Here is a 13,684-nt window from a genome sequence, read left to right as displayed (position 1 = left end):
CACACACAAATACGTGCAGTCATAACACTCGACAAAGAAAACTCTGTCCTTAATCTATTTATTCTTTTTCTCCTCCTAAGTACTAAATACGTCCTCACGATCACTTCCGTTTCACAACTTTTCCTCTGCCACACATCCACTGTCACTTATATTTCACGAGTAATGTGTGAACGCACTTTACCGGCGCTTTTACCATCATTTGCGTCGCCATTTCTTCCTTGGGTTGGAGAGGCTTCCAGCGCTCAGCGATGGTCAACACATCAACTACTCGTGAACGATACCGTCCATATTTTCATAATTCATCGCGACGTCTTTATAACTTGGATTACGATGTTTTCTTGCGGTGTAGGACGGTCTCACTATCGTCTAAAGTACGTCAGCGTACTAAGGAAGAGTGTTTATTCATATCTACGTAAATTTTCACCTCAAAGAAGAAAATTGTCTAGACCTGTTGCTCCAAAATCTCCAGCTAAAAACGGGTCGGTCCCACTGAGTGTTCGGATACAGCATAAGCAGCCGTTACCCTGACAAATAACCTCGTAAATTGTTATTTCACTTATCCATAATCCCATATAACCAACTAAGTATGTTCGAGAGCACTGTTGTGTAAGTACATTACCATAGTCTTGTATAATCTATCAATGCATCCTGTATCTTTATGATGGATGTATAAGATTTTGATAATTATCGAATGGTACTTCAAGCGTCCACGTCGGAGGTGAGGGTGGTATGTTTTGATGCGGGTGCAGCCGAGCCAGAGGGTCTCCGGCTGTTGCGGTGTTAACTTCGTGCTTGGTGCGTTGGACTGGTATACGACTCTGGGGTTTTCTTTGATATAGCTAACTAAATATGGTCAAGAGCACTGTTGTGTAGTACATTACCATAGTCTTGTATGATCTATCAATCCATTTTGTATCTTTATATTGGATGTATAAGATTTTAATGACCGAATGGTACTTCAAGCGTCCACGTCGGAGGTGAGGGTGGTATGTTTTGATGCGGGTGCAGCCATCCAGAGGGTCGCCGGCTTGTTGGGCCGGTATATGACTAGGGGGTTTTCTTTAATATAGCTAACAAAATATGTTTGAGAGCACTGTTGTGTAGTTCATCACCATAGTCTTGTATGATCTATCAATGTATTTTGTATCTTTATATTGGATGTATAAGATTTTAATGACTGAATGGTACTGCAGGCGGCCGCGCTGGAGGTGAGGGTGGTATGTTTTGGTGCGGATGCAGTCCGCCACAGGGTCGCCGACTGTTGAGGTGAGTGTTAATGTTGGGCTGGTATATGACTAGGGGGTTTTCATTTATATAGCCAACTAAACATGTTCGAGAGCACTGTTGTGCAGTACATTAATATAGACTTGTATGATCTATCAATGCATTTTGTATCTTTATAATGGATGTGTAAGATTTTAATGACCGAATGGTACTGCAGGCGGCCACATCGGAGGTGAGGGTGGTATTGTTTGGTGCGGATACAGTCCGCCACAGGATCGCCGTCTGTTGAGGTAAGTGTTAATGTTATTCCTGGTGTGTTGGGCTGGTATATGACTAGGAGGTTTTCTTTAAACTTTGTTGCATATTGTTTTGCTCGAGTTAGGTGTGGTTTTGATTAACTTAGGAAAAGTCGAAGCCAAAGTTGTTATACGTCTTGTTAATGTTTGTGTGTAGTATGTTCGTCGTTACACTGAATATATGGTGTTCATCGTTACCAGTTCTAGTGTGTACTGGGTAGGCCTTTTGACTGACGGTAACGGATGTTCCAATATCTTTTGTACATATTAAGCACCATTTTTTCTTTACCTTTTACGCTGTAAGCTGCAGTCACAGACGAAAGTTTATACCTCCTGTAAATGATCGAACTTTTATTGTCGTATAATTATCTTAAGTAGGCTTTTTACGGACTTAATCCTACGTAAGTAAGCATTTTGCGGACTGATTCTTACTTTTGTGGTAAACATTTCAATATAAATGATAATTGATTTCGTATCACGGTTCATTGATATCGTTAATGTCACTGATTGTGATGTTCATGTTTTACGAGCTCGCAGTTTTTTTTTTATACTAGAATCCTCAGGGTTTATGATTTCCTTAAATACTATAATGATGATTACTCAAGTGTCAGAAATCATCATTACGACCTTCTCTAGCATCGTACGGGTATGGTAGTTTTTGGGAAGATGGCTCATCATTTATATAAAGTCAAATGTTCATCATTTACCTTTAGTTCATAATTTTTCTACATTGCAAATAATTTGAACACAGTTGAACTAAGGATAAATGGTGAATTCTGCCACTGATCCTGGTCTTTTGAGACACCTTGAACTACACAGCTTCCAGGGCTGGGCGATGATTTCCTGAGTATATGTGTGAATGAGGACTCCTGCCCTCCAGGTAGCAGTTCACCAGTCATTAGCACCACATAAATTCCTCTTTACGAAGGGTTTAATGTTTGAGACTCGGAGCCTAGCATGTAAATTACTTTAACAACTCCACACATACATATTATTTAGATATACACGCAAGTGCAATGCATAACAACGTTCAACATACTACTGTCTTGTTACTGGAATGTATCAAGGATTAAGATAAAGTAGGCTATATACGACTGAAACTGCACCAACCGACATCCTCTCGTGAAATCAAAGTCATTTAGTTTTTGCCTGGCTGCTTGCTTTCTCTGATTGAAATTTAGGTAAATTATATGAAAGTTACTAGTTTTTGAGTTAACTTATGTGAACAATGTACCCTCTGAAATTCGAACACTTTAGAAATACAGTGCGCTACAACTAAGCTCATGTAGCTTCTTCCGAATATGAGATAACGTTTATACAGGCAAGTAATTGATGGCCCTGAGGTCAAATCGAAACATGTATATAGTACAGACCAACATATTTCAAATCAACTACCGAGACTTACTTTTCTTATTAAGAGAAAATTACTTATGTTTACACAACCACCTTTTTCATCATGTTTAGAGGTAAATGTTTTTCTGCATTTTCTTTGATATTAGACTTGCTTTTCGCTGGTGCCTTCCTAAACAATCTCTCTGAAATATTTTTGAGTCATGTAGTCATACGTTGAACATGAATTATAATGTTGCAGGAATTTGTTGGAAATGTATGTTGCTTAAATGACCAGAGTTAGCGTAGCACAAGACTTCATGGATCTAGTGACGAGCATATGAGTAGTGGCCACTAGACTGCCTAGTCATCATTAACCTAAGTCAACTGTCAATAACATTTACGGAGGAAAGTTGGTAGTCTGAGATATGCCAAGTGCCGTAAGCATTTACTTAGCGACGTTAAGATCCGTCAAGTGCACGAACACTTATTCGGAAGCATCAGGATCCTTCAAGAGTCATCAACAACACTTGACCAGAATCTAAGAGACGCCGAGAGCCATCGACGTGTTGTGTAAGCTATTTGAAAAGTGAGCTTATTGATGGCTTCGAAATTTGCATGTTTGCGAGGCTGCTGCTTTTTTTTTTTTTATTGATTAGATATCTTACAGAATGATGATCTCTATACGTAAAAGAGAACTTAGTCTAGTGTCTCGAGCAAGGAAAACGTCTTCTCTCGGGACTTTACACGATTATTATTTTGCTAATTTATCGTCTATGTTGATGTTCCGATAGCGTGCAAGTGATTCAGTTCGCAAATAAGCTCGTAGCCAGTCAGTCTGTAAGAGTTCATTGTTTCGAAATGCCAAGTCAGTCTCCATCCTCCACCGTTAGAGATACTTGCCACTGAAACCAGGAGTTTGATTACAGTTTCTTTCCTCGCTTTTCAAACTGGTTCAGTTCCTTCTCGTGAGTCACGTCACACCATGTTGCGCTCCACTAAGCACGTCTATCATACGTTCGCAATATATTGACGTGAAACAGCGTACGACATTTTTTGATTAATTTACCCTTTTGTAACTTGTGGTGCTGCGACACTTCCATTAGCGCTTGTGCAACGCTTGTCGGAAAAAATTTGGATTTCAGCATTTTTGTAAAAACAGCTTCACATACTGATGACGCAGATATTGTGACCAATGTCGCGTATGACGTTGAAGTCACAGTGAACTACGATAACCGGATGGTGAAGACTGGTTTAAAACCTTTTATTTCAGTAAGCAGCCGAATGGGGAATATTCACGACGGTAGACACTAGTCATCATCGCGCTGTTTGATTCGTATTCTATTTATACAACATGATGATATGTATATGACGTTCATCTTCGGTTCTTACACTTAGATTGTAATAAGATCAGGATCACGAGAGGCTAGAACTCGATGACTGTTGGTCTTTGAAATATCTAGTTTACGTCTAATTGTAGCTAGTATAACTGGCTCTCCGCCTCACGGCCTTGGGAGTTGAGTGAATTTTTACCTCACCGCTGCGCAAGCCAAGCACATCCCAAGTTTACCTTTAGGCTGTTGGAGTCTTCCGAGCAAGGGTCTTTAACCAGACATAATGGGTGGGATGACCTTGGCTCTCCTGCCCCCTTAATACTGCAAGCGCCTCTCTGCCTTGCACTTTAACCCTCAGCACCACAAACGCGATCATAAAGACCTCCCGAGGTGTTGGAGGAGCGAGCTTCTGTTATGCTTATGTGGCGAGGGATGGGAAGGAAGACGTGGGAAAGTGGAGTGGAAGAGGAGATGATAGAAATAAAACAAGAGAGAGGATGATTATGGAAGTAGATATTCCGGAGGAGATGACTGTGGAATGATAGATAGATGGATAGATTGACATAGATATATAGATAGAGATAGATAGATAGAGATAGATAGATAGAGATAGATAGATAGATAGATAGATAGAGATAGATAGATAGAGAGAGAGAGAGAGAGAGAGAGAGAGAGAGAGAGAGAGAGAGAGAGAGAGAGAGAGAGAGGTTATGAGTCGGAAGGTAGAGTAATAAGCGACGGCCGACGGATGAATAACTGAGTCAAGGCTGAGAAAAAAAAAACAAGTGATGGTGTTCCTGGCGGTGTGGGTTTGGGTCGAGCGAAAGTTTACTTGACAGGAATTCAGCTTTCGATGCGTCAGCTTTTGCGTAACATCCCGTCACGCGCACGTCGAGTGCGTCATCGTCACCTCTCCCCTATTGAACCCCCGTGACTCTCCCCCCCCGATCGTGAATGACACATGGGACGTCCACACGCATGGCATCATGCTCATGAACTACTTCCTGTCACGAGCTCCCTTATCTAAACCCATGACATCACTGCTCCTCTTATGCACACGCGTGACATCTTGCTCCCTGTCTCGAGCTCCCCCTGTCCTCCCACATGACATCACCGCGCCCTCACGTGCACGCGCGTGACATCATGTCTCTGAACCATAACATGTCACAGTCCCTCACGTGCACACGAAACGCTCTACACTCCAAGACTAGTTCTTTGTAACATCTGTCGGCCCTGACCTCCACGTGCATCAGCATACACAAATATAAAACAAACACACACACACACACACACACACACACACACACACACACACACACACACACACACACACACACAATAGGCCACGATAATTCACTAACCTAATTTACAGCGGGGCATTTGCTCACCACGGGTTCTCACGCCATCATTTGAATTTGTATTGATCATCCTCCTCCCTCGGCTGAGGGAGGCACAGGTGGGCGGCCACGCTGGGAGGCGCGGCTTCCCTGGTGCTGCCGCTGGTGAGGGAGGGAGGGAGGGAGGACGCGAGACAGGCATTGTAGGTCATACACAGGGCGGAGGGTCAGGAGGAAAGATGGAGGTAGTGGGGATGGAGCTGGGATAGGTGAAAAGCAGGAAGGAAGGAAGGGAGATAGATGGAGAGAGAGAGAGAGAGAGAGAGAGAGAGAGAGAGAGAGAGAGAGAGAGAGAGAGAGAGAGAGAGAGAGAGAGAATAATCTTGGCTCTGGGCAATGGAATGGAGGTGAGGGTGAGGAGGGAGTGAGGCAGCGTGGGGGAGGAGACAGAGGGAGTGAAGCAAATGTTCATGGAGGAGGAGCAGGAGGGACGGAAGTTGTATCGCTAGACTGGAGGTCACGACACATGATTACAAGTGTGACATTCTCCTCAGACGATCAGTCTCGTCACGGGGGATATTTCTGTGGCATTTGTATCGACCACGAAGGCATAGCTCGTACACAAATGCCACAAAGAACCGCTTGTGGCACACAGGACAGCGGTGGGGTGATATATGGGCCAGAAAACCCCCCAGAAGAACGAGAGGTTCTGGTTAGTGTTCCCTCGAGAGAGACGGTGATGCAGGCACCACTGGAGTGCCCCTTATGGCACTGTGTGGCAGGATCACTCACCAGATGAACTGTGATAAAATCTGGCTCTGTGATGACAGCCGGGGCATGAGAGACCATCTGACAACCTCTCAGTCCATCTGGCATCATGATTAAACTGCAACTGATAAAGGTCGAAAGTGGTTGTTGGTGGATCATCTTACGTTTTCCTTACGTCACGTTTTCTGTACATATGTTTCACAGTTATAGAACCATCGCTTATATATGGTATTGTTGTTGTTTCCCTTTCTTTTACCCACGTTTTGTGTATACTGTTTTCTATGAATACATACATACATACATACATACATATATTCTTAGGTATATATGCATATGCACATAAACTTTTTTTTAGTTGTACAATTTTGGGACTTTTATGCGATTCGTGCAGACTTTCAAAGCTGCTCTCCAGTCAGGAGCAGGGAAATAGTGGGCTGCTATGGAGCTAGTTCCTCGACGAGACTGTCTATACTCCTTTTCGTTCAGTGACGGTAATTCAACCCACTACCACCACTACCACTGGTACTACTGCTACCACTACTACGCGCCGGCTGGCTCTTCCCCAGATGGATGCTACGTACGTCCCCTGATGGATGCTATACCGAGGGAGGAATACGTGCACGAGATCCGATGGGCTTTGTAGGCGCCGTCCCTCGCCCTCTGGCTCCACTTGGCATGCAGGCGGCCGGCCCGCCACTCGCAGGTGTCGGGAGGAAATGATTTTATGAATTTTAATTTTCTTATTTTCCCCACAAAAGAGAGAAAAAAAAGAAATAGTGAGCTGTGAACCGCGAGATATGAGTACGACAGCTCTGGAACCTTTTCCATTGTTCGGGACAAACGTTCCAGGAATGGATAATATTTTTCCACTCGTTACCAGTGGGGTAATTCAGATGATATTACAAATTCGACCTGATTACCGGATCGCCTCATAGTTAGCCATGCTCAAGATTGATTAACAATACATTTATACAACTTGAACTGCAGAGGGATTGTCAGTAATTGCCATCCGACGCTCATGTGATGCGGTGGGCCATATTGAGCGTACCATCCATACTATATATATGATGGAGACAGAGCCACCAGTACTGTATTTTGCTTACCATGACCATCCGCGCTACCTTCCACACCAACCCACAGCAGCTGTCTGCACCAGCGCAAGCTTCACGCTCTGTATCAACTCATTTCTTTATCACAGATACTTAATCGAGATAACAACCCGGGGAAAAAAAAAGACTATTGTTCAGGGTTATATAGAAAAACGATGGGATTATGAGAAGTGGCATTAAGTACTCACAATACCGAAAGCATCAAAGACACAATTTCATCTATGACATAAGCAGACAAGGAGAGCCTAGAGTTTACACACACACATACACACACACACACGTTCACTGAAGTAGGTTTCTACATTTTTTTCCCCACTGTGTCTAGGACGTGGGCGTGTGTACTCTCAAGTAGGAAGCCTTCACCCACTTACTGCACTGGCCACAGCTTCTGCCAACACTAACAAGAAACTGGCCAGTGGGAAGTGTGCCAACAACGTGACAACTTGTTTGTTGAGTCTGAAAGAGTAAAGGAAGTTATTAATCAATTGAAGGGAGATTTTACATTTATTGTCAGTGTTGCGAAAAGTTAATTTAGGGGTTTTGTATGTGTGGGAAAAGCTAACATTGGAAGCGGCTTTTATGTGCAACTGACAGTGACAAACAAAACTGAATATTCAATATCTGAAGCGTTGCTGAAATTTGTGTGTTCTTATATATCTGGGGTTATACATGTTATGAAAGAGTTAGAGGTTTGTTAATGGATATAATCCGTCGAGATAATTCCTTGCTACATGTATAGATATATAAAAGTTCCTCTTATAAGAACTATACACCTTCAGATCATACTAACGTCAGTCAGTACTTTAGCTGTACATATGAATCATGGCTGTCTTAATCGTAAAGACAGACGCGCCCTTGTATTAGCAGATGTGTGATGAAATTCCCCTACAACATTGCTACTGCATCGGTGTATGTTGCGTGTGTCTGGAGATGAAGACGTAGATGAGACGGAGAGACATCGAAGTTTATCCTCATGAGCTGTGAGGCTGGGAGTCAGTTGTGCCTGACTTCCAACGTACACATATGTATATATGTTTACATATTTACATACACATAAACTCACGCAGCCAGACTGAAAGAATGACAGACAAACGTATACAGGTATATACATAGAATATATTTGAGAATAGACATACACACCTGTGGGAGAAATCACAATTAAATCATTAATTTTCTGTATTTATCCTGGTCTTTCTCATGCCCCATCAGGCGGACCGATGCACATGAGGGACCTGAGAATGCTTCTTTCTCCTCGAATATGCCTGAGTCTCCCATATGACGTCCACTACAGGGGGCGTCCTCCACCGCCGCCACAATACACTGTGACCTCAGTTCAGCCTTCAGCAGTTACAGTGTGAATAACCTACAGGTCAGTATTACTTGTATACACATGAACTCCCTCTGAGATCTGATGCTTTCTCTCCCTACTCCTCTGTTCTCTTCCAAAGATCACAAACCTGCCATGGAGTCTCAAGTTGCGTCTGAATGGCAGCCACGGATCTGTTGTTTACCTAATGTTCATCTTTGTTGCTTCCACCCACATCATACCTCCCTCTACGCCCCGACTCGGGCGTGTCAGGTGTTCGTCTCGTGTACTCCGCCTCTGCCTAGTGCATCTGCCCCCCTGGTTACCACCCGCGCACGTCCCTCTCTCATTACTGTCATCTCCCGGGCATAACCTCACACTACGTTCCCCAGGATTTCCTCAATCATTTTCACTCCTTCCCAGTAATCTGCTCGACGCCTCCCCTCACACTTCAAGAACCAGTGCTAAATCTTTCATGTAGAATCAAGATATGGAATTGATTTTTGGTTCTTCTAAAAGTACCGTGCTCAAGCTACTGCGTCACTTGCGTATAAACGCCACTAGAACCACTCCCATCACACGTGTTAGTTAGTTTATTGGAACCGGTTGGACAAAAAGGATAACATATGACAACTGTTTCCGCAGTTTGACTGTTTACCTCACTGGTGGTTACCTGTGGACATCAGACAGAAGTTTAAAAAGTTGTATGACGGTAGAGAAAGTTCAAGGGATGGAAGCCTTTACGAGTAAGAAAGAACTCGTTCCCCTTACAGTAAAGCTATGCAACCATAAATAGGCAATTAGACACACACACACACACACACACACACACAAGAGTACATGCAAACATATGCGCAATGAAATACTCTTTTGTGATATATTCCCCAGAGTATCACGGGCATCGGGGATGTGATCCTTCCAGCCTGCAGGCCAGCGATGGCCCCTGTTGCTTCCTAAGTCTCTCTTCGTCTCGGGCAGGGCGGGAATCACTGGGGACTTTGTCTCCTCCACGTTCAACATTGCCCGAGTTGTAGTCACAAGGTGAGGGCACGTTCAACACTGCTCGAGATGTAGTCACAAGGTGAGGGCTTCTTGCCCGAACTCAGGCCGCCCCATTAGCTCTTTCGCTCGTGTTTCGTGGCAAGTTTTCGTGAAGGTCCATTCGTTATCTCCCCGAAAGGCATGGGTATTGGAAATTACTTGAAGAATTGTTGTTAGTTTAATCATGTGAACGGAATAAGTTTTTTTTTTATTGGATTCTTTTTTTTTCCATAAAGGTAAAATTCGTTTAAGCACTTCACTGCAATACAATAATTTGAATGACAAAAGGATCAATGTGAATATATTCTTTTTACCGAATATTTTCCAGCGAATGTGGAGTTTACAGTCATGTTATTCTTACTCTTTACCATTTTGTTGAAACAGCCATTAAATATAGACATCCAGTAGTGAATATAGATAAGTGATTATAGATTTTCGTGTCCAGCCAAGATCATGTAGCAGCTTTGGCCTCAACCACTGTATGAAGAGAAGCCATCATTTTGTCAGCAAGACAAAGACTGGTATGAAATACTCCTCATACTTGGTGATGAAGTGAATCTTGTGTTTATATGTTTTGCAATGAAATAGCATTGCCGTATGATTCATATATATATATATATATATATATATATATATATATAAGTGCAAGTAGAGGAAGAATACAAGGAGTAATGGGAGAACTTTATTGCTTTTACGTTTTGACCCCCAGGGTCTTGCTGTGTGAGCAAGACCCTTGGGGTCAAAGCGTAAAAGCAATAAAGTTTTCCCATTACTCTTCGTATCCTTCCTCCACTTACACTCTCAATTGTCTCCAAGATAATCAGATAATCAATATATATATATATATATATATATATATATATATATATATATATATATATATATATATATATATATATATATATATATATATGTATATATATATATATATATATATATATATATATATATATATATATATATATATATATATATATATATATATATATGTGTGTGTGTGTGTGTGTGTGTGTGTGTATGTGCTTGAAAGGATCTCAATTTTGCGCGTGATCAAGATATTCCTATGAGTCCACGGGGAAAATAAAACACAATAAGTTCCCAAGTGCACTTTCGTGTAATAATCACATCATCAGGGGAGACACAAGAGAGAAATACAAGCCAGTTGATATACAACGAAGATACGTAGCTAAGACGCCATTTGGTAAACAAGTGACCACAATTGGAAATAAATAAGTTTTGTCCCTTTGAACGATATCTCAAAAAAAAAACTTTCCGGTACAGACTTTGGTTAATTGGTCCCATTTCTTTGCCTTCTATGATCATATAAAGGCTGACAAGACATTTGTTTACAGATAAAAGGTAAAATAGGCGCATATGTTGAGCACGCTTAGGGTTTCCCTCATAAGGGTGAAGACCGTTAAGGTCATTCAAAAAATTAGCTCCTAGTGATAGAATCTTCGTGACCAGGAAGCGATGTCATTGGCTGGTCAAGAGTTGTCGAACTGTTGATCTTGTTTAATTCGATTTAGATTATCCTGTGGTCATTCCTCTGATTAATCAGACGCCAGATAAATCCACAAGTTATACAGTGATCAAAGACAGTGCCTTGGGCTGTACTGCTTGATCATGATGGGATTGTTGGAAGCACATCTCTTGATAGTTCGTCTTCACATCTGGAACTTGCGGCTATTCCATCCTTGGCTCCATATGCTCCCCAGAAGGAATCAACTGGAAGATCTCATTTTCTTCCTGTGCCAGAGCAGGATATGCAGACTTCTGGGTCTGCTGTGAGTGATTTAGCTGAAGAGTCTGGAAGATCTACTCGTAGCTGCTTAAGCTAGAAACGGTCTCTAGTATGTCAGGTTTTCTAGATATACTAAATAATCTCACGACAGACTATAGTCTATCTACCTCCTTGTTTGATGTCTTCACTTTTCTTGTCTGTATTGTACTACAGTAATATCAAACTACAGCAATTTTAGCAGCTGGCTCGATCATCTTTATTCCCTTCTAGGAGATAATCCTTCGGTCCCTGTACGGCTGATCGTCGCTAATTCTGCAGAACTTATCATCTTCTTGTTCTGATTTCCCGCCAGTCACGTTCCATCTCGCTCGAGTTCGTCAAACAGAGTCGAGCTGCCAGACACCGCCACTTGAGTCTCACAGATGCGTTGTTTGTGTTTTGCGATAGCTATCTCCTAGGCTTATCATCTGTCCTCGGAGATAATAATATAACGGTTCTGTAAGCTTTTAGAATTTCACAGGAATAAAGTATTAAGGAAATTTTGAGTGTATTCTCATTTTCTTTAGTTGTAGGCAGCCTTTGCTGCTGCTGTTTCCATGTATATATATATATATATATATCGTCAAGGGTTTAGTTTGATATTGAAACTAAAATTGTATTGGTACATTTAATCATAACTTGCTTCAGGTTCAAGCGAAAAATGATGTATGTGTTATACTAAAATTCGAGGCAAGTGAAGCTAATGCTTTACCTTCGAAGTATTCAAATGAATCAGTAAAACATTCACACTCGTGTACTATGAGATTTAATGAATTTCTGACTACATTTTTGCTTCACAATTCTGCTGTATTTTGCCAGTATCAACATCGCTGGAGATTTTCGAGAGTATCCTTCCCGGAAACTCTGCAATCAAGTTGTTTACCAATTAAATGTGTTTTACTTCCTTGTCTTACAGGTATTTACTCAGTTTCTAGCTAAAAGCACCATTTCAGTGTATGGTGTCCTCAGGTTCAACATTTCAGTTTTTCTCTTTTCATTCTCTGAGAGACGATTCTATAAGAAATTATAATCAGAAGGTCAGGTTTTCTTCCTGTGTGGGTACACACACACTCAAGTTAAGAATTTAACGCTTGCTATCATTTTTTGTTATCTCCCTTTTTGCATATCTAAAGAGTGCTTGATCTGGTGGAGGAGGCTGGCTGATATGTGCTCATCTATCTACCGTCTGTATGTGTGTGTGTTTTGTGTGTGTGTGTGTGTGTGTGTTTTTGGGGGGATGGTTTTCAGGGCTGAAAGCTATGCTCTCTTTCTTTTCGATTCTCTACTTGCTTTCAGCAGTAGCTCTCGTAGATGACGTTTTACATGAAATATCTGCTGTTTTCTTTTTTTTCTATTATCCTGTTCCCAGGTAAGTGTATCTCTAAATACGTAAAGGAAATTGTGACCTCAAAAATGTTTTCTCTGCTTCAGTTTCCATTTCGCCTTGTGGGGCGGGAGAGTGGCTTTTGAGGTACTAACAGACAAGAATTTTACATACTTTCTTCTGATCTTTATTTTTTGTTCTCAATCCCTCGGTAAAGTGGCTGTTTAGTTCGAGAATTAGTAACTACTTAGATTGATCTGGTTGAGATAAACTTCTTGTGTAAAAGTTAAGAGTAGAATTCCGAAAGCCAATCCACTTTCCTTTTTCTGACTCCTCAGTTCCAGAGACGTGAATTACTCGTTTCATTATTTTGGAATCATGCAAATGAGGAATTCAATACACATTCTTTGGGTGTTAAAAAAATTTTCTTCCGTCTATTTGTGGTTCATTACAGTGGCCAGCTGAGTTAGACTTTATTTTGAGTATTGTGAACTAAACTTTACGTTTATAAATTAGTTGCTGTTGTCTGGGTTTTGTGCAATATATGTGAGTTGGCCAAGGGTTCGTATTAATTAATGTCAGGTCGATCATTTCTCATCTCTTGATTGGTTCAGAGTCGCTTTTTTTTCCTCTTCCCGCTATATTATGGAAGTCGGAAGGCTTTCTGTTACTTTTTCTTTCAAATCTTTCACAGAACCTTAGATATTTTCCTGAGTTTAAAGAGTTTTACTCTATTTCTCTCTCTTGCAGTATTGTTAGCTTCTGTGCCTATCTGAATGTTCCTTCTTCTTCATTTCAGCTTCCAAACTTTCGTAATCAACAGTTTTCTTTGT

General features: G+C 41.5%; 1 long non-coding RNA gene across 1 annotated transcript; it reads left to right on the top strand.

Moving 5' to 3' along the window:
- The first annotated feature begins 1,191 nt into the window (after positions 1-1,191).
- Positions 1,192-11,998, top strand: LOC139760730 (uncharacterized). Its single transcript, XR_011715396.1, has 4 exons — positions 1,192-1,266; positions 1,442-1,514; positions 8,607-8,766; positions 11,759-11,998. It is a non-coding gene; the product is annotated as an uncharacterized lncRNA (long non-coding RNA).
- The last annotated feature ends 1,686 nt before the right edge of the window (positions 11,999-13,684 follow it).

This window comes from Panulirus ornatus, chromosome 37 (genome assembly GCF_036320965.1).
Source record: "Panulirus ornatus isolate Po-2019 chromosome 37, ASM3632096v1, whole genome shotgun sequence".
Lineage (NCBI taxonomy): Eukaryota > Metazoa > Arthropoda > Malacostraca > Decapoda > Palinuridae > Panulirus > Panulirus ornatus.
This window is presented reverse-complemented; position numbering and strand designations above follow the sequence as displayed.